Genomic DNA, 22,395 nt, shown 5'->3' on the forward strand with positions numbered 1-22,395 from the left:
TTTGAAATAAGCTTTGCAAGGGACATAAGTGTGTCTGGATTTTAACTTGGTATCCCTCCTACTTAGTCCAGTAACTGCCACAGTTCACTGAGTGCTGAGCAGCTGGGTCAGAGGCAAGCAGTCCTAATACTTGATAGGAAAGAAAACTGTTAAACTAAAGAGAAATTTTCACTAGTAGCCAAGCAGGAAGTGCTGAGCTCAATATCGTTGAAGGTCAACTTCAGAAGTATACCTTGTGCAAGCTCTCACCCCTTGCCCCAGTTACTTTTTCTCATTTTCACAAGGCATTTCTACTAAGTCTTGTAGGGAGCCGTCCCTGCATTCTCCATTACAAGATGGCGCCTGCATCCGGCAGGCACCGAATGTAAACAAGATTATTGCGCAGGCGCTGGGTAATTTTCCATTCCTTGATCTCTGCCTATTCCGTGGCGTCATATGGCCCGATGAGCTGCAGCCAATCATGGGGTGACACGTCCGAGGCGGCGGTTGCCAGCCTTTATTAGGGGACGGGATTCTTGGCTCGGGGTCTCCGCTTTTGTAAGCTTATGCTCTCTCTCTCTCAAGATGCATTAAAGCTTTACTGCAGAAGGATCCGAATGTCCTGTGTGGTTCTTGCCGGCAAGACTATCGCGAGGGACATCTGGTGCCGAAACCCGGGAACTTGTTAACATTGCCGGCACCGCGGAGACCCCTTGGACGGGGCAGATTCAGAACTGCAGGGTGGTAAGTTCGGAGAGGTATGCTTTATTCTGACACCTTCTTTTTTGACTTTGCTTTTAATTTGTCACCACTATGGGATGGATCAGTAAAAGCCTTAATTCTAGTCTTTATTACATTGGTCTTATATTGTGCCCACCGTGGCTAGTGTTCCAGTTCGAGACCAAGCTTACCCCAGGTAGCCTCCAGCATAATGGGCTCTTCAAAACAGAGAGACCTAATTAAAAACTGTCTAGAGATTGAGGCTTGCCATCCCATGGTAGCAGAGAGTCAAAAAACGCTTAAAGAGGTACAGGATAATATATCAGAAACCGAACGAGATGAGAGATTAGGAGCTCAAAAAAGGAAGGACATGTCTAAGGAAAAAGGCCCTCCCCAGGATACAAAAAAAGGGGGAGAGAAAATAGGGGATAACCGGTCACACCCCGGTAAATTTAAGAGACCTGTTAATCCAGCGGGTGTACTTCCATCAGCACCCCCATTATTTGGTACCGACTCCTTTTTACCATTAGAGGAGCGGAGAAAATTGCAGATGGCTTTCCCAGTCTTTGATAGGGGAAAAGGCTGCGCATGTGATTCAACCCTGCTTAGAGGCCTGGAATGCCTGGGGAAAGCCTCATAAACATTAACGCTCAGGGCCATACTGTGGCCAAGCGCCAGACCTCAGAACCTAAAAGGCCAAAGGAAATGGTAAAAGATATCTTAACTGGTCCTTGGAGAGGCCCGGATCCTATTCTCATAAGATCCAGGGGAGCTATATATGTTTTTCCACAGGATGAAGAGAATCCCCTGTGGATTCCGAAAGGACTCACCCGAAGAGCCCCTTCGGACCTTCAAAAGTCGGAACTCCACCCTCTCCCTGGGAGTTGAGAGCCGCTATTATCCAGATTAACTCCTGTCCTTGATGGAGAGATTGTCATCATAGATCGCTTCAGCTGTCTCCTATTTTAAGGAATGGGTGGGGATGGGATTGTTTGGTACAGCCGTTTGCTGCGGATTGGTGTTGCTTCTCTGGCTGGTCTGTAGGCTCAGGGCTCAAACTAAGAGAGACAAGGTGGTTATCACCCAAGCGCTTATAGCTTTGGAACAAGGGGCTTCCACTGATATTTGGCTAACTATGCTTAAGCAATAGGCCGCCGGCCAGACAGCTCTTACACACCCGGAGCCTAGGCTCATTGCACAGGGTAGAATGTCTGGTTTGAGCAGCCCATGAGGGATGTTGAACAAGGCATCGCACAGAGAGTTGCCCAGTATGCAGGCTTCTCTGGGAGGCATGTTGTCCTGCATAAGGGTTGCCTGCCCTAGTCTCCCTTTCCCAGAAAAACTGCAGAGGACAGGTCGAGAGCGCTTCGGGTCAAGCTAACAGCCTGATGGCGACTCTTGTACACAGTCTTAATGTTTGATTGGGAAGGTACAACCTCTGCCTCTATCCCTCAACATTTGGGTGACCTATTTGCTTGTAAAAATATAAAGCCTTATCATTAATTAATAAAAAGGGGGGAGATGTAGGGAGCCGTCCCTGCATTCTCCATTACAAGATGGTGCCTGCATCCGGCAGGCACCGAATGTAAACAAGATTATTGCGCAGGCGCTGGGTAATTTTCCATTCCTTGATCTCTGCCTATTCCGTGGCGTCATATGGCCCGATGAGCTGCAGCCAATCATGGGGTGACACGTCCGAGGTGGCGGTTGCCAGCCTTTATTAGGGGACGGGATTCTTGGCTCGGGGTCTCCGCTTTTGTAAGCTTATGCTCTCTCTCTCTCTCAAGACGCATTAAAGCTTTACTGTAGAAGGATCTGAATGTCCTGTGTGGTTCTTGCTGACAAGACTATCGCGCGGGACAAAGTCTCAAGAAAGAGTATGTGTTGTGTCTACAGTCAGATAGTCAAGATGCACCTGACGATGCAGTACCTTGCTTGCTGTTATTCCCTTTGTAAAATATGACCAAGACAAAATGCAGCAGAAAAGAAACTCAAGTTGTCTTTCATTTCCCATTTCCCACTGCTCAAAACAGTCTAAAGGAAACCCCAGTCATGGTGTTGGAAGGTACACTTCCATAAAACAACCGTAAACCAAACCACCTATAAATCCATCTACAATGCTTACCTGCTTACATGATATGCTGGTGCAATAATGGCACAATATATGTAGGATCCAACAATCACTAACTGGATTTCAAGCACACTCCCTGTGATAGAATTCATACCTAACATTGCTTGTGTGTCCAAGAACTTGGCACTGGTTAGGGCATGTACTTGGCGAAAACCAAAGACTATTTTCCTACTATATAAATGTAGCCATATAATGACTCCTAACAACATTCTGCTATACCCATAGAACCGTGTCTTGCTCAGCCATCATCAAGGAAGCTTCCGCCTGCCATAGATGAGGACAAATACAGAAAAATGTAACTATACAATGTTCAGAGAGTAAGCAACCTTGAAACACCCAGTCCTAAAACGGATGTCTCCATAAAACTTTTTCCACAAGCTCTATGGAAACTTTATGGAAGAGGAGATGGAAAGATTGTAAGCACAAGCGGGAATGGAAGGCACTAAGGAAATAAGTACTTCCACACATAAGAGGATTGACTCATTTATGAATTTACAGAGATGGTGATGGCATGCACAGAACCTGCACAGGTCCAAGCCAGATGGGGTCTCCGCACTGAGAGGAAGTGAACATAATCTCTTATCCATTGCACAAAAGGTATTGCTAACTGACAGCTACTCACAAAGTAAAAATTAGTTTTTACTTTTCTCCAGTTGAATCTCAGTATACAAACTACACTTTGCGGCAGTCCCTGTGCCTTCAAACAGAACTCGATGGTATTTTTTAAGATTTTTCTGTCTTTTCAGTGTTGTGTCTAGGTATTTTTTTTTACCTAACTGGCCTTTTACTTTATTTATTATGGCATCTAATTTTGTGGGGTTTTTTTTCAGGGGGAGGTTCCGTGTGTGTGTGTGTGTGTGTGTGTGTGTGTGTGTGTGTGTGTGTGTGTGTTTGTATGTGCATGTTCTCAGGTTTTTTCATTGATTTGTTTTTTGTGTTTGTTGTATTTTTTCTATTCCATTTTACTTGCCTGTTTGTTTTATAAAGAGAGAGAAGTTGGATATGGAAAAATATATTTTCAATAAAAAATTAGATACACACATACTTTTAATGTAATTGAACACTTAGGAAGTCAGAGTACAAGGAAAAGTATGTCCCACACAGAGGAGATGACACTGGGTTCTAGAGTTTTCCAAATGAATTCTTTGCAGACTCCTTTAAGTGGTTGTGCATTTCCCAAGCCCCTTCTCTTTAACTAACAGAAGATCTGGCTAATTTAACTTTTCTACTTTAGTGCATATTTTTAATTGGAGAAAAGAAGATACTGCTATCTACAAGTTGGAATTAATCAGCTGACTTAATTTACCTAACAGTCAATAAAGTCAGAGAGATAAAGTCAATTAGTAATGTATCAAGTATAACCTGAAGTTAAAAGCAGGACTTGAGTGACTGTTATTATCTTTAATGTCTTCCTCCTGCCACAAATAATACTTTCTCTAGTCTACTATATTTGAGAGTAAGGAATGATTGATTAGAATTTTTTAATTATTTCTTTTTGTGTGGGATTATACTATAATTGAATCATTTCCCCCTTCCCTTTTATTCTTCCAAACCTTCATATAAACCCTCCTTTCTCCCATTCAAATTCACATTAATTAAAATTCATTAACAGTTGTAATATCCAATGGGTATGAAAACGTCCAAGGATGTTTATGACATCCTTACTCTTCTTTTACCCTCCTTCTATATCTCCCTCTCCACCCTTATCAGGGCCCTCCACTTCCATTTTTTTTTCTCATTTCCACCATTAAATGACTTGAACCCTACTCTTCCTCTCTCTATTACTCCCCCACATCACCACTCTGGCAACAATTTCTTTCTGCTTTCTGTGTGTGCCTGTGTGCCTGTGTGCCTCAGTGTGTGTGTGTGTGTGTGTGTGTGCTCGAGCTCATGCAGATAATTCTAAATACATAATTCAGCCACTAAATCTCTATAATGTTACCTATATATGTGTTTTTAGGGCTGATATTTAGTTCTGAATAACCAATTGGTGTGTTGTTCCCCGGTGATACTCTTTTTCCACCAAAATCATTCCCTTATTCCTTTGTTAGCTGTAGTTGTTTGTTCAGGGCTCAGGACTCCTGAGGTTTCTCTAGTCAACTTTAGCTTGTTATTGTCATTGAGCTTATTCAGTTCATGCTGAAGCAGTCATGTTTGGAAAACTATGTTGATGTAACTACTGACAATTCCTCTGGACTTTCCAATCCTGACTCCTCCCACAAGACCTGACCCTTGTGTTTGGGACTTGTATTATAGATGTATGCCTTGGGAATGAGATCCACAACTCTGAATTTTGATTGGCTGTTGTTTTCTGTCTGTTTCAAAGAGCAATTTCCTTGAATAGCAGTGAGGACTACACCTACCTGTGGGTAGAAGAACAGATATTTAGAATGTAGTTGGGGTTATGCTTGTTTAGGTAAAATGGCAGTTGTAGGTTTGTCTACAAGATCCTTGACTTCACTAGCACTGAACATTGTCTCGGTTTAGTTCCCCTCTTAAGTACAATTAGAAAGCTCTCAGTTGCCACTAAGCATGCCACTACTGCACCATAAGGGTTCTTGTGCCATGCTGATTATTGTAGTGGTTCATAGGCATCATAGCTCTGTAGTACTTAGTTGGAAACTTGCCTGCTGACTTCCAAGAGATTGAGATCAAAAGATTGGTTTGGTTGTGATAACCCAAACCCCAAAAGACAAAAAAAGCTTACACTTTTTTTTTCATTTAATACTCCAAGTTCTAAGTTTTCAGAAGTAAGGAAATATCCTGGAGTCTCTGCAAAACTAGTAAAGTGAAAAAGAACTATGGCCAGAGTGGTGATGGGGGAGGCAATAGAGAGAGGATTCAATGGAAGAAAGGAATAAATGGGGGCAAAAGTGCTCTAATTATAGACAAGAGAGAAATATAGATACAGAGTAAGGAGAGTAAAATAACAGTAAGGATGTCTGAAAATGTCCACAAGGAATTGTATTATTAATTTCCTGAAAGTCCTGATAATACATGTAAGTTGGTATATAAGTATATATAGCTGGTTTAAATAAAATTTTCCATCTGGGATGACAGTTCTCACTCCAAGAGTCAAAGACCATCTAAAAAAAAAAAGAACACCAGGCAGGTATGAGAAGCTCTTTTGTGACCTGCTATTAGGATTTGTGCAAGGACTTCCAAATATGTATAGGCTATGGCTATTGCTACTGTTGTCCCCTATAAGTGGAAAGGATGCCCCTATTGCTGAGAACACCATGCACTTCAGACACAAGTATCAGAGGCTCATAAATCAATGGAAAAATGTATTAGGCAACTGTGCTGACTAGTTTTTATGTCAACTTGGCAAAGGCAACAGTCATTTTGAAGGAGACAAACTCAGTTAGGAAAATGATTTCACCAGATTGAGCTGTACTTTTTTCAATTGATTGATCTTTGATATGGGTGGGCCCAGATTACTGTGGATGGTGCCATACCTGGGCTGCTGATCCTGGATCTTATAAGAAGTCAAGGTGGGTAAATCCTACTTATAAGCAAACTTATAAAGAGCAACCCTCTGTAGTCTCTGCATCAGTTCCTGACTTCAAGAGTCTCCGTTGAGTTACTACCCTGACTTCCCTAGATTAGGACTTTAGCTTTTAAGATGAAAGCAACTCTTTCCTTCACAAGTTGCTTTTGGTCATAGTCTTTTACCACAGCTACAGAAGCCTTAATTATAACAGCAAGACAATAATCAATAGATGAAGATACTAAGATAATAGTGTATACTGAGGGTAATTTTATAGTAACAAATAAAGCTTATATAGGAATATATTACTCTATGCAGGATGAAATGTTAGAAAATAGCAGAAGATATTTTTCAAATATGTCAAAGAAATATTAAAACAGATGAATTATAGTACCAAATGCAAGTTAAGATTAAGCAAGGATGGAGGTGTGTAGCGTCATACTCAAATTTCATTGTGCTCAAGACTGGGATAGAACAGGAACATTCCTTCCCAGGGGCATCCATGCATACCTCTTAGGGTCCTTCTTGTTACCTAGCTTCTGGAGCTGTGGATTGTAGTCTGAATATCCTTTGTTTACATCTAGTATCACTTCCCATGGGAGTCCTTAACATTTCTGAGGAGTGGAAAGGGGCAGGCAGAGGGTAGGTGGTAGGTGGGAGAGAGGGTGGGGGAGAGCAGGGGAATTATGGTTGGTATATTAAAAACAGAGAATCAAGGAAAAAATAATGGAACACTCAACCAGGAGAACTTAATTAAAATAGACCATTCTTTTTTATTTTTCTTTTTTGGTATTAACCAAAATAGTACTTTGATTGCAAGAACACCAGCAGCAGGCGTGGTCCCTAAAAAGGTCAAAATGTGTTGGCACTCTGGGACCTTATGCCCTCATGACCTACCAAAACATTTTTACCTTACCATGTCATCATCTAGCTAAAGGGACATTTTAAAATGTAGTAGAAATCAACTTCAGTCTTGATCCTCCTTCTGACAAAATGATTCCATTCCAAAGGACGGGATTTACTTACAAAGGAAATCTCAATATTTACTAAAATTTGATAAATTTGATGTGTGTGTTTCTAGTGTTAATTGTTTGTTTTCACTACATTATTACCTTTTCCTGAGACATTTCTATTCTCTTAAGCATCAAGATAATCACATATTCATTATATTTTAATAAGTTAACAATCAGGTACTCCAACTACTCATTGTAAGTTTCATGCTATATAACATTTCTATAAAACACATGGAGGCTAAATCAGTCTGAACAGTTGTACAAAGCATGGCTGTATTATTATGAACTCTTATTATTCCAAAATGAAAATGTGTATAATATATCACATATAGATATTAAACACAATGAAAATTCTTGATAAAGAAAACAGATTCTATTATTCTTTGCATATATTTCACATTTGTGTTCATAAAGTTTAAAGATGAAAAGATAATTCATATAAAATATAATACATAATACAGATAGTTTGACTGAATGTATTTTGACTTTGGTGCTCAAAAAAGAAATTTTAAGAAAGGATATTAAATAGCATGTTTGCCAAGGAAATGCTGAACACTGTAGTAATAATCCAACATTAAGCGAGTGATGAAAAAATGGAAAAGGGCATTGTAGTTTTAAAACTAAATGGATTGTATTACTTTATCTCATTTCCAATTCTAACAGTTCTATCGTCTTAAGATCTCTATTCATCTCAAGAAAATGTAATTACCTTGTACAGAATTTATCTTGTACATTGTGGTTTCAATTTAAATGTTTAAGCCTTCACACTTCTTTGTCCTAACACCAATGTAAACCTGCAGAATGTATTGATACAAACCTTTCTTGTATGGTAATATCTCAATTAAAATTCAGGCATACCGACCATAAATATCTAAGTCACATCAACTAAATGTTAAACTCCTCTAGCTTTTTCTTTTCTGTTTTACTTCTCCTACTGCCTGAAATATGTTAAGATCTGTTAGAAATATTAAGGAGACATAATTGATTACATGTACTGTCTAAAGAAAAAAAAATGTTTAGGATGATTCTCAAATGCCAATCTTGAATAATTGAGCAAATGTAATTTCTGTGATGAATAAATACCAATGACATTATGATTAGATTTTCATTCTAGAAAAGTCAAAGCTATCAGAGCAAAGAGGAGATCAGTGGTTGCTAGGGGTTAAGAGTGGGGAGAGATTTAACATAAAGGGCAGCCTGGGGGAGGTTTTGGTGGTTCTGTTTTTGTTTTGTTGTTTCTTTTAAAAAATGTTTAAATTATTATTTCGTATATTGATTAAATGTTGCTTGTGTGTTTATTCTCAATGATAAAAATGGATGAACTATATACTAACAAACAGAATCATACTACATGTAACATAAAAATTAAATAGAAATAGAGTACCTAAAATTCTCATTGTTCAATGCTGTATTGTTTTAACAGGAGACATATCCTAAAAATTAAAATAATGTTGGAAAATTACTTAGGGAAAATGAATGAAATTAATGTAGAACTAAATTAAAAATTAGTACATAGCAAGGAAAGTAATATTGCTGCAGATAAGAAATGTGAATGAAGATAACAACACAAAATCAAAATTCAGAGGTATGTGGAGAGGGCCATGCCCATTCCTTCACCATGCATAGTGACTAGAAATGACTTCTTCATTTCTACTTCTAAGCATGCAGAGTATATTTTCCAAGTAATACCTTGTATTCTTAGGCTTGCTATAAATTATGATTTTCAGGGTTCTGTTCTCAAGTAAGCAGCTCAGACAAGTATGCTAGTACACAGTTTATAGGTCAGACAAGTGTGCTAGGACACAGTTTATAAGTCAGATAAGTGTGCTAAGACACAGTTTATAGGGAAGGAATGGCATTGAGCCCTGGGCTCTGTTATATGAATGTGCCCTATTGAATTAGTTTACCAAAGGACCTGGGATTATGACAACCAAGTCAACAGTCAGCCCTGGGACTTAAGCACATTATTTATACCTATCATCAGCAAAAGTTAGAAAACTGGTCCTGTCTTTCCTAATAGACAAGATCATGAATCAGCAGCAGTCTGGGGTGGCTAATTCTAATTTTCTTCCATTACTTCTCCACCATATTTTGCTTTATACTCACCACCACTCCTAGCCTCATTATCATTGCTTTTGGAACACCATAAATAAAGGCATCATGTCCATTTACAAATTAGTCCATGACTGATTCCCCATCTAGAGAAGTCTTCTTTCCTTCTATCCCCATCTCCAAGCAACCCTTCTAAAATGAAGCACTGTAGACCTCAAGGTCGACCATCAACAAATAACTTTTAAATTTGATGCTCACTGTTTTCATGAAAGTGTCTGTCCTTTGAGTCTTATCTGAACTTTGATTTTCCAAGGGCATTGATTTATTTCTTTAATATTCTTCTTGAGCCTCTTCTGCCTCAGGACCTAGAAATAGGTAGATGGCCTTTTTAGTGCTCATTGATATCTAATAATATCCATCTGTTTTAAGTCTTGTAACACCCAGTTGTGAATACCTCCTTTATAACTATTAAATTTTATACTTGTTCTAATTATTGATGGTTTCACTTTTCACATAGAATTGAACATGCTCATTTCTTAAATTCTTGAGTTTATTAGTCCATGATTTTATCATTCATCAAATAACATCTTTATCTTGCCATATTGAGAAATAATCACTCCTCATTCTCAATTTAGCTTGAATCCATTTATCCTATAAACAATTCACTATTGCCCATTCCTCTCTCTCTCTAGAGTTTAACCTAGTGTGAAACAATCGAAACTCACTATAGAAAACATTGTCCTGCATGTTTCACAACAGTTTCAGCTATCTTTTTTTTTTTATCAGTTCCAGCTCAGTATCTCTTAAGACTAATGTGACTGGAGGAAAAAAAAAGCCATGATTGCTGGTTTATTATTACCACAACCTTAGGCTCTTCATCCTACCTATGAGTAATGCTGTACTTATCTGGCCCATTTTCCCACCTATGACCTCTTTTCCCCAAATTTCCAATACTCACAACCTAGCTGATGAAATTTGATTTCTACATCAAGAAAATGGGAACAATAAAAATGAATTTTGGAGAACTGAATTCACTACATTTATAGATGGATTTCAATGCTCCAAGATAAGAAATCTTACTTACTAAAACACAGAAAATTGCTTTCAGTAATTTTCCCCTCTTTCTCGAGTGTCCTTTCTACTGAATAATCCTATCCATATGCAACAAGTAAATATTCAACTATTTAAAGAAAGTGATTAAGAAAATTCCACCCAGCTATTTTCCCTATTTTATTCATTTCATGCCTCTCTGGAGTAGTCTCTGCTATGTACTCTTCTATTTCTTTTTTCCTGTTCTCTTAAACTGTGTTAATGCTGGTACTATTACTTCAGGGAAGACATTACTAACTTCTCCAATGCCATTCATTTGACAATTATGATAACCATTCCTCAGAGCTCATTATATTTAACCGATTAGAATTAATTGGAACTTCAAGATGCCATTGCTTTTTTTGACTGAGTAGTACCACATTTTGTAAATGTACCACATTTGCTTTATCCATTCTTTGGTTGAGGGGCTTCTAGGTTGCTTTCAGGTACTAGCTATTACAAATAATGCTTCTATGAACATGGATGAACATATGACGGTGTATATTCATCATTTGGGTATATGCCTAAGAGTGGAATTGCTGGATCTTGAGGTAGACTGATTCCCATTTTCCTCAGAAACCATCATACGATTCCAAAGTGGCTGTGCAAGTTTGGATTCCCACAAACAATGGAGGAGTTTTCCCTTCTCCACATCCTCTCCAGCATAAATTGTCATTGGTGTTTTTGATTTTACCCATTCTGACAAATGTAAGATGGTATCTCAGAGATGTTTTGATTTGCATTTCCCTGATGGTTAAGGATGTTGAGAAATTTCTTAAATGCCTTTCTGCCATTTGAGATTCCTCTATTGAGAATTCTCTACTTAGATCTGTACCCCATTTTTAATTGGATTATTTGGTGTTTTGGTGACTAGCTTCAATGACATCTTGAAATTCGAAAGCAAATGGATAAATGAGAAAAAAAAAAAAAACATCCTGAGTGAGTTGACCCAGACATAGAAAAGAAAACATGGTATCTATTCACTCATAAGTGAATATTAGGCATAGAGCAAAGGAAAACTAGCCTTTTGGGGTTCACAACCCCAAAGAAGCTAGGAAACAAGGAGGACGCTAAGAGAGACATGCATGTACAACCCGAGAAAGAGAAGGGGACAAGATCTCCTGAGTAAATTGGGAGCACTGCGGGGAGGGGAAGGAGGCAGAAGAAAAAAAGAGGGGAGAAGAGGAGCAGGGAGAAGAATATAAGGGATCAGGTAGGTTCAGTTGGGGAAAAACAGAGGAGAGCAAGGAAAGAGGTACTTTAATAGAAGGAGACATTATGGGCTTAACGAGAAATATGGCACTAGGGAAATATCAAGGTATCCACAAGGATGACCACAACTAAGAATATAAGCAATAGTGGAGAGGCTACCTAAAATGCCCTCCCTCTATAATGAGATTGATGACTACCTTAAATGCCATCATAGAGCCTTCATCCAGTGGCTGATGGAAGCAGAAGCAGATTCACAGCTGAGCACTGACCTGAACTTCTGGAATTCAGTTGTAGAGAGGGAAGAGTGATGAGCAAAGAGGTCAATACCATGCTGGGAAAACTACAGAAACAGCTGACCTGAACAAGTAGGAGCTCATGAACCCCAGTCTGGAAGATGGGGTACCAGCATAATACCAAACCAGCTCCCTAAATGTGAGTGTTAGTTAGGGCTACTGGATAGTCTATGGGGCCTCTGGTAGTGGAACCAGTATTTATCCTCAGTGCAGGAATGGGCTCCAGAAGCCCATTCCTATGAAGGGATACCCTCTTAGCTTAGATACATGGGGGGAGGGACTAGGTACTGCCTCAAATGACGTGTGAGACTTTAGTGATCCCTGTGGGAGGCTTCACTCTCCCTGAGGAATGAATAGGGGATGAAATGGGGTTTGGTGGGAGGAATGGGAGGACAGGAAGGAGAAAGAACTGGGATTGGAATGCAAAATAAGCTTGTTTTTAATTTAAATAAAATTTAATTTACAAAGGTGCATTTTGAACAATTATCCATTGTCATCTAAAAATTCTCCCTTGCCTTCCTCTTTAAAAAAAACATCATTACTTTATCTAGTAGAGAGGGATTTATGGATTTGCCATAGCAAACAGGTGGAAGTTAGAAGACACTTGGCTGGAGTTGTTGTCTTCCACCATGTAGCTTCTTAGGATTTAACTCAAATCATCAGGCCTAGTAGAAAGTGTCTTTACATGTTAAGGCATCTTGCCAATCATCTAGCTTCTTTAATACAGGCTCTACAGTGTCATACTCTGCAATTTCTTCTGCAAGTCCATTCAAAATCTTGTGTCAATTTATTTTTCTTATATTTTTAAAAACACTTTTGAGATTATAATATAAAATTACTACATTTCTCCCTTCACTTTCCTCCCTCCAAATAATCCCATATATTCCCTCTTCTCTTATTCAAATTCATGGCCTTTTTTCCATTATTGTTATTATATTTATATATGAATACACCTATATATTTTTGGACATAACTTGGTCAGTCTATATAATTTATTGATTTATAAACACTTACAGAGCAACTTATTTAATCTCTGTCCCCTATGTCTAGAAATACTTCATGGTTCAATCATTTACGGCATCACTCATTTTATGGCTTCATAACATGTTTATACTGATAACTAAATTTGTATCTTCTTTGATTTATCATAAATTGAAGGCCCACATTTTTTCGAGAGTTTGTAACTCAAATTTTGATGCATCCAAACTGATCTCTGCTATTCCACTAAAGTTGTGCCATATACAGTCCTCTTCATTCTCCTTCAGAGCAATGTCTCTCTTCCAGTTGTTCAAATTGCAAATTGCATTGTCATTGTTTACTGGTCATTTTCTCAATACTATATATAGTCTGATAAGAAATTTTATGGTCTTAATCACTAAAATATAGTCACAAGGTTGTACTGATATATTATTTCCTTTCTACCTCTTTTCCCAAGTGTTTTTAGTTATAGCATCCTTCATCATGATTGTCAATTAAGCCTCCAATCAGTGCTACCATCTTTTTAGTCAACTCTCCACATAGCATGAGACTTATTTCAATAGAACCTACTTTATGTTATACTATAACCTGCCTGAAAATCTCCAGTAGTCCTCCAGCTCAAAATAAAAGCTGAATCACCCATTGGTCTGAAAGGATCAAAGACAGTTTCTGATTGATGAAGAACATTTGGAAAAGTGGATAAATTAATAAATAATACGTGATTAAACTATATAACTATGTTCACAAGGCTCATCAGTTATGACACTGGATTGTAATCATGGTTTGAAATAACAATCCCAAAACTTATTATCTATGATTGACATCTTTTATGTAGTTACCATGTATGATAAAGAATAAACTGAGAATTTTTGTAAAATAGTCAGAAACCAGGGATATGGGTGTGAGAATCATAAAAAAAGGTAAAACTTTAAACTTAAATGGGTTAGTAATCAGATGTTTATTTCTCATGGTATAGATCTATATGTGTGATCTAGGTGGTTTAAGAACTTGCTTTTTAGGCTAGAATGGCCTCATCCAGACATGAGGTTTCCGTTGTTTTTAGATCAGAAGGAAAGGAAACATAAATTTGTTTAAAGCTTTTGTTGTTGTTCTTTTATGTTTTTGTTTGAAACACAATAATTATGCTTATTAATAATATAATGATAATATGATATTTAAATTCACATGTACTTCATGTGATCTTCAAAGAAATTCCATTGTGATATCTGCCACCTTAAATGTTGGTTATTCCTTCTTTTTTTTCCTTTTTGAGACAGGGTTTCTTTGTGTAACAGCCCTGGTTGTCCTGGAACTTGCTTTTTAGGCTAGAATGGCCTCAAACTGAGAGATCCACATGCCTCTTCCTCCCAAGTACAGGGATTAAAGACATACACCACCACCGCCTTGCTATTTCTTCTTTATGGTGACTACACTGTTGTTAACTATGCTCATTCCTTGTGACATCTAACTAAAACATGTGCTTAAAGACAAACTTCTTCACTTTCCTCTCTCAGAGGACACATGGGTGATAACACATGATGCTTTTCTTTGTATGTCTTGCTTATACAATGTGATCCAGGGCTGTCACTGTTGTCATAAGTGATGATATTGTTTCTCTTTGTGGCTTAATACTGTCCTATATGCATGAACTGCATTTTCTGTGTCCATTTACTCATGGTTGGACTTTAGCTAAGTTAATGATGTCATTGTGCCAAATGCTTGGAGTTTCCTTAAGCACCTAAAAATAGAAATATATTATCTCATAATCTCATCATTAAGTGTATACCTAAATTAAATGAGCTCATATCAACAGGCATCCATTGTTTCTACACCACTTAAAATAGCTAGCTAGGAAATGTAACAAACCTCACCATTCTTCAGTTTCTCAAAACATGAATGATAAATACAATGTCATTTACTACAACTCCTCATAGAACCTTGTCTTTCACAAAGAGCAGACTTCAGTCACTACAGTTATGAATTAAATGATAAGTTACTTGCAAATGATACATGTTCAAGAAATAGCCTATATGAAAAAATAAGAACTAGACTGGTATAATAAGGAAGTAAATGTAGAATTTAAAAGTAAAACATAAAAAAAATTGATCTTGTAGAAAAAGAATGTTGAGTAACATTTAAAACTGGGCCATCAAGATACAATCAAACTGAACAATTAAGTCTAAAAATTATTCCAAACAGAATTGCTTTAACATTTTAAATTGTTTTGCCTTTGTTATATACATTTTACATTTTAATATTTCTGACAATTGGTTAACACTAACTATATACCAAAGCACAATAATAATATTTTCATGTTCTACTTAGATTAACATGTCAAATCATTGAAATATAAACACTGCTTTTAAAACATGGACATGGTTGTACTGCTCTAATTTTTTGTATTCTGTTAAAGTATCCTTTTAGAACATACATCAAATCTACAGTTGTTGGACATAATGCCTAAAAATATACTTGGGGATTTTTATGTGAAAAAAAATTTAATTATTATAATACAAATAGCATAGGAATTATGTGAAACATTGATACAATGTAGCAATTTTACTCCTTATAAAAGGTTTATTGCTCAATCAGCAAATGGTCATTCAAATTATTCATATTGGGTCCAGTAACTCTGAAGCTAGAGTTTCCATTGTATTGTGTGAAGCTAAATTATCAATATAATGTGGTAAATTAGTGATACAATGAACAAGCACATTTAACTACAAGTTGGTGTTGCTTCTAAACTGATTCTGTAGCAAATCCAAATGATAGTGAAATGGTATGTATAGTTATAAGTTGAGATAAAAAACTACAAGTATTGATCTTCTTTCCTTAGCTTGTTTCTCAAGTAACACAGCAGTGTTGGCCCCTTGATTTCATTCTATGAAAACTATAATCCAAAGAGTTTAGTGTAATTATTTTCCTTTAGAACAGAAGTGATGGAGCTTATGGTTACTTCTTTCCAGGGGAAAGTCTCATCCAATAATTTATGTTTGTTTCTTGCTCGTGTATACATCTAATTTTAGTACAGCTAGATCAGAGTTGAAGGTGGATTTAAGTGCTAGGAATCTGTCAACATCTATTTCTACAAACATTATGAAAAATAATGTTAAGATTTGCAAGTAAATGCTGACATATTTTGGTCTTCACTTTTGATCTACAGACTGATATGATTGACCTCAAATCTCAACCATTTACAAAACCTTCAGGATGCAAGTTTGTATTCATATCATCAAAGTAAAGTAAAAATATTACTTGTTACTAAATCAAGCTATATTTTCTGTATTCAATAAAAATAAATTTTAACCTCTTAAATGTTTGTTTATACAAATAATATAATAGTATCATAATACAAAATAAGTACTTTTTCAAGCTGAGGAATATTTAGTGAGATATTTTTCCTGCCTTTGAGAATGTTTACATCACTGCCCTAAAGAGATTCTACCTATACTATGTTAAGATTCAGTTACAAAATCTTATAATCTATTTATTCATAATGAATTTTGCATGCAATCTTTGAACAACCAAGTTTGTAAGAAAAGTAAGAGTCTAACAACATTCTGCTGATAAATCACACCACAGTGGAGTGTATTGAGGTATGAGAACAACTTGTGGGAGTCAATTCTTTGATTCCACCATGTGGATTCCATGGAAGGAACTCAGGTCTTTCTTCACAGTGGCAATTTGCTCTACCCAACGAGTCTTCTCTCCAGCCAAAGACACTTTTTTGTTTTTGTTGCAGATATTAAGTTTAATGTAGTTCTATTTTAAAACTTCCAAAGCTGAAGGAAGTATCTGATAAGTTATGAGGCTTATACTTATACATTTGAACTCTGTGATAAATTTTTGTAGAACAGGAAATTTCTGGTCAAATTCCTCTTTTCAGCAGCCTGAAGAAGGCATTCGACAACATGTCACTACATAGGGTCCTCTATAGTCTGAGATTCATAACCAACTCTCTTAAAATAAATTAAAAGTACAAAATTAATATTTAAATGATACAACGGTAAAATTTCGGACACTAAATTCAATGACATCACTTACTCACTTCTGAAAGTGAGTTAAAGCCCTCAGAGAATTAGGATTGTGCTTTCAAACAATTAATTCTTTACTTTGATCCCATCTTTCCAAATGAAACTAATAATTAGGTTCTCTGATCTCTCTATCAATAATATTTTTTCTGATTCATTGGTCTAACTTATAACCCTTTCATATTTTTTGGTATAAACACCAATTTCTCCCTGTCTAGAACTCTCTATTGTAACATGAGATTCTTGGTCGGGCACACAGACACTAATTTAGTTATAAATCTGTGTGCTGTTGACTAGGGTTTCTTATTGGCTACCTTTCTCTCAATTATTATCCATTTCTATTAATCCATGTATTTCCATGTGAACTTATCTTACCAGGGATTGTTGGACCTGCAACTCCTTTGCCTGCTACATCATGACTGCTCAGCATTTCCACAAGGAAAATAAGAGAGCAATATCCTGTTTGTCCATGCTTATATCCTGATTCTTCCCAGCTACATCACTTCCTACCTGTCTGTATAGTCCTACAGACCTCTATGGTTAGCTAGTGCCAGTTTCTGCCCAGCTACGTCACTTTCTGGGATCACATGACGACTCCTCTCTTCCTATAGTTCCCAGAATCCTCCTTGTCTCCTAGTCCTACCTACTACCCTGCCTGGCCAACCAGTGTTTTATTAATCAACCAATAAGACAAACATATATACAGAAGAACAGCCCCCATCACTCTGTGACTTGCAAAATGAAGCTTTAATTCTCTCAGTGAAATGGTCAACCATAAATATCAGTTGTATTCTGCTCAACACTCTTTCTCAGTTACTCATAGTTGACAGTGGGAAGTCTGTTCTGATTTTGAAGTTCTGATTTTACATATCATGACTCTGTGATGAGATAAAATCAATATGAGTATTGCAACAAAGCAAAGAGGGAGTTGTGGCTTATTCTAAACTCCATATTTGACTTTTAATGACTAAGAAAAGAAGACCTTTACATTATGGAATATATAATGTAACTTACTTTAGTTGAGCATACACTGAAATCAGGGAAAATGGTCCATGTAAGTATTCTGTTTTTATGATTTCTCAGTGTTCCCCTTGAACATGATTTAGTTTTGTGGGAAGATGAAATTTGCTGAACACTTTTAGGTTCTCTATAGATTTTTTTCAAAATAAATATAATTTATTGAAGTTGGACAAGCCAAGCCAACAAAAAGCTAAAAGATCTCTAAGACATGGTACAAGAATCAGACACTCATTCAGGCACCAAGGAAGTCCAGAGAATCATAAAGGCATACTTTAGAAATTATACCATTCTGGAAACTCTACAGGAAATAGATAATGTTCTTTTTAGATACCATTGCCTTTAGGTTTTCTTTAAATTACTATTTTCTATAACATAGTAATTTTGTAAATGCCAGTCAAAATTTTTAATTAACTAGATCTTAAAATATATATTTAAGCAGTATCTATAGCACTAAAAGTCCTAAATTAATCATTTGTGATGGGTAGTTTTGTAAACTTGCCATAAACTAAAGACATCTAAGAAGAAGGAACCTCAACTAATAAATTGCTTCCATCAGATTGTCTTGTGGATATGTCTGTTGTGCATTTCCTTTATTAATGTTTGTGAGAGGGACTAACCCGTTATGAGTGGTGGCATCCATGGGCAGGTGGTTCTAAACTGTATAAGAAATCAAGATGAACAAGTGATACAAATAAATAGAATTTTTCTGTAGCTACTCTTCAATTTCTACCGCCAGGTTCCAGCAGTTAGTCTTGACTTTACTTCCTTTCTTGACTGACTGTAACCTTTAAGTAATTTAAGAGCTTTTCTCACTTAGCATTTTTTTTCAATGCTGTATCAAGGCAACAACAACCTAATGAAAACATCATCCTTAACAAGTTTCTGATCATTTACAATGTATATTTCCCAATGAAGAAATAGTTAAAGATGGAATCATGAAATTTATAAATAATTCAAGATATAAAGAATTTCAAAATATTAAAGTTACAACCTGTGTGGAATACTATTCATAGAAATTAGAGTGATTGGCTTGGACAGTTGTCTAAAAAGGAATGAAACGAAACATGGTCCTAGAAGGATTTTTAACCTATAGAAAGTTGTAGAAAATAATAGACCAGAAATACAACACTTCCAAAAGAGCAAAGTAAGAAGGTTTAATCCTCAAAAAACCAAAAAAAGAATGTTTTAATCATAATTTTAATAAAATGCTCAAATATTTGGGTATGCTTTTATTTGCTCATGGGATTTCATTTTTGTTTTTTATTTAAATTAAAATAATCCTATTTTACATACCCATCTCATTTCCCTCTCCCTCCTGTCCTCTCATGCCCAACACCAACCCCCCATCCCATCCTACAACCAGTCCCCAGGGAGGATGAGGCCTCCCATAGGGGATCATCAAAGGATGTCACATCATTTGTGGCAGGGCCTAGGCACTCTCTCATGTGTCTAGGCTGAGCGAGTACCCCTCCATAGCAAATAGGCTCCCAAAGTTAGTGCACTAGGGTCAAATATTGGTTCCATAGACTACCCTGCTCTCCCAACTGACACCCATGTTCAGGGAGCCTGGTTTGGACCTATGCTGGTTCCCCAGTCTCACAGCTAAACACTTAGCTGAACTCCTGGAATCCAGTTGTAGAGAGGGAGGAGTGATGAGCAAAGAGGTCAAGGCCATGCTGGGGAAACCCACAAAAGCAGCTGACCTGAGCAAGTGGGAGAACACAGACATGAAGTTTCTTCATAGCTTTCTGGATGAGATAAGCATTCAGTTGAGAGCAAATATGGACCTCCCAATGGAGTATTAGCCAATCCAATGAATTGAATCCTTAATCAGAACATAGGCTTTACACACACACACACACACACACACACACACACACACACACACACACAACTTACACTTTGCATAAGAGTAGAAGTGAGACTAGGGAAGAAAAAAAGTACCTTTTGTGATGGAAAAGAGGATAAAAATTATGATGGAGGAGATTTTGATTTTTTAATTATATATATATATATGTGTGTGTGTGTGTGTGTGTGTGTGTGTGTGTGTGTGTAAAATTGTAGAAAAATAAATGATATTTCAAATAAATATAGTAGGGAAAGCAAAATCAAGGGAGCTTTTAATTCCAATGACTTAGCATGAGTTCGATCAACTATTTTCTGGTTCAACATCTTTTCAAAGGCCTGAATTTCTTTATCTACATACCTGTAATTAACTTAAATATATGTAGTTTTTTGCAATGGATTCTCGCCAATGTTCCACTTAGATTCTCAGCCTAAAATATAAAAAGGTTGCAGTCCTTAACTTGTTGTATATATAAAATTAATACTCAGAATACTATGGGAATAGATGAAAGTTCTGAAAATAGCTTCTTACAATCCTCATATTGAGATATTATATCTATGTTTATTCATTCAATAATGTTTACCAAATCAATCTTTGTGGGGAGCCACAGCCCCCAGATGGTGCCTGGCTGGATGCCAAGGAGACCAAGCTTAGCTGTAAACAAGCCTTATTTGGAAGTGCTAGGTGGATCTGGTGTGCCTCCTCCTTCTGTGACCTATCTGGGATTGCCAGGTGGCGTGAACTAATTGGGTAATGAGCTTGCTTTTAAGGGCCTGGGGGGGGGGGCTGGGAGAGGTAGTAGCTGATGTACAAGATTCCTGAATAAACTGCTTGAAGAAGAGTCGTGGTCATGTTTCTATTGCTGGTGGAGATAGACTCGACAAATCTTCTTAGGTTTCATTGTTGTTCTTTCACAGTCAAAAAAAAATTAGCAAAACAGTAAAATAGCAAGTATTTATATACACAATCTAATTGTGGGTTGGGATATTAGTGAATAAATTAGGCACAAAATGTCTTAATTTTGTATGTTAGAAAGTAATGAAGTACTTCTAATTTCTTATAGGCTTTGTGAGTCAAACAAGTTCACCTACAAAGTTATCAGAAAGATGTTCAGGTGTATATAGGCAATTTGAGTGAATCACATAGTTAATCTTAATTTCCAGAAAACAAATTAATAAAGACTTTATAATGGAATAAATGAATCATAATCAGAATTGTTGGAGGTCACTTAACATATCTTGAATTAACTTCTAGGTTTCTTTATTGGTCTTCTAATTCCTTTTCTATATTATGCAACAAGCATGAAATTAGATAAGAAAAATATCTTTACTTGACAGATTGTCACAGATCTTGAGTTTGATCTACAAATAAATACACATTTATTTAAATCCCAAGGAAGTATTTTAGGCAGACTATTAAAATAATATAGTAGTGTTTCTTTCAGCTATAACCAAGACTTTGTAAATAATTAGTAGGTTGACCATTTAGAGCTGGATTTTTTAACTTGAGTGATTTTACTTTATATAATACAAATTATTACCTATTAGATTAAAAATATGACTTCAAACTTAAGTAAATCTAAAGCACCATCACTTATTATTAAATATATAAAATTAAAAGTATGTATACATAAATGCTCCTTTATAAAAATGAAAAAGGGAAGAGTAAAGGTCCTTGAGAGAAATGGAGGTTTTCTAACCCTGGGTATATGGAGCTTATAGAGCTAAGATGCCAGACAAAACAAGGCTCACCAGAGCCACCATTATCCAATGGCTGCTGAGCCCTTTGTCTTATAAAATCACAGAAATAACTTACTAGGAAAGAATCTTTACTATAAGTGATAGTTTTATGTGAACCAGGCAATCTCAATAGAGCTATCCTCTATTGAGAAAATGACTCCATAAGATTTTGTGGTTCTGATTAGTTGGTGTTGAAGAACTGACTGTAATTAACAAGATACCAGAACTACTAATGTAAAACCATTGCTTTACCAGGACAATTGGTGCTGGTCAACTGGAGCTAAATTAGTGATGATTTATAAAATGTCAACATTATAGAAATGAAATCTGGAAAGTTTTCCCAGTGTTAGCACACAGAGCTATATTCCAGAGGTGGCCAAGATTGTACCTCACAATGGCAACCAGGCTTGATAGTAAAAGAATCTCCCAGGTGGTACTGGTTACAAAGCCATGAAGGTGACATGAAAAACAGATCGGCAATATAAGGGGCCAGAATAGGCCATCAAAGAATGTACAGTCTCACTAGCAGGTGAGGCCCCAGAAATGAAGGGGTCATGGAAAAACTTTGAGGCTTGGCAACTTGAAAATGGCCAGGAGAGGCTATTGGTGAAAGGGCATTTCAGTTGTAGCAGACGTTCCAGCATTTTGGAGATAGTAGTACCATGAGATTACCACCAGGTGCAGCAGCAGTGGTGCAGTGGAGACTTCCAAGATGAGAAGACAAGCTGTGTTCTACAAATGGTGAAGCACAGAAGTTAAAAAAGTATGGCAGAGGAACCTCAAAATAGTGAGTAGATCCCAG

The 22,395-nt window shown here is 36.8% G+C and overlaps 1 long non-coding RNA gene across 6 annotated transcripts in view; it reads right to left on the reverse strand.

The window, feature by feature from the left end:
* LOC113833786 overlaps nucleotides 1–22,395 on the reverse strand; it is a 58,883-nt gene that overhangs the window by 26,774 nt on the left and 9,714 nt on the right. For 2 of the 6 annotated variants that reach the window (XR_003481917.2, XR_003481918.2), the window contains exons 2-4: nucleotides 21,982–22,325; nucleotides 20,215–20,284; nucleotides 9,644–9,750 (exon numbers count right to left, since the gene is read on the reverse strand). This is a non-coding gene — a long non-coding RNA (uncharacterized LOC113833786). Of the gene's footprint in view, nucleotides 1–6,830; nucleotides 6,935–8,717; nucleotides 8,767–9,643; nucleotides 9,751–20,214; nucleotides 20,285–21,010; nucleotides 22,326–22,395 lie in introns of those variants that run through there. The other 4 variants (XR_004768299.1, XR_003481914.2, XR_003481916.2 and 1 more) reach the window with 3 other exon arrangements.

Source organism: Cricetulus griseus, chromosome 2 (genome assembly GCF_003668045.3).
Source record: "Cricetulus griseus strain 17A/GY chromosome 2, alternate assembly CriGri-PICRH-1.0, whole genome shotgun sequence".
Taxonomy (NCBI): Eukaryota; Metazoa; Chordata; class Mammalia; order Rodentia; family Cricetidae; genus Cricetulus; species Cricetulus griseus.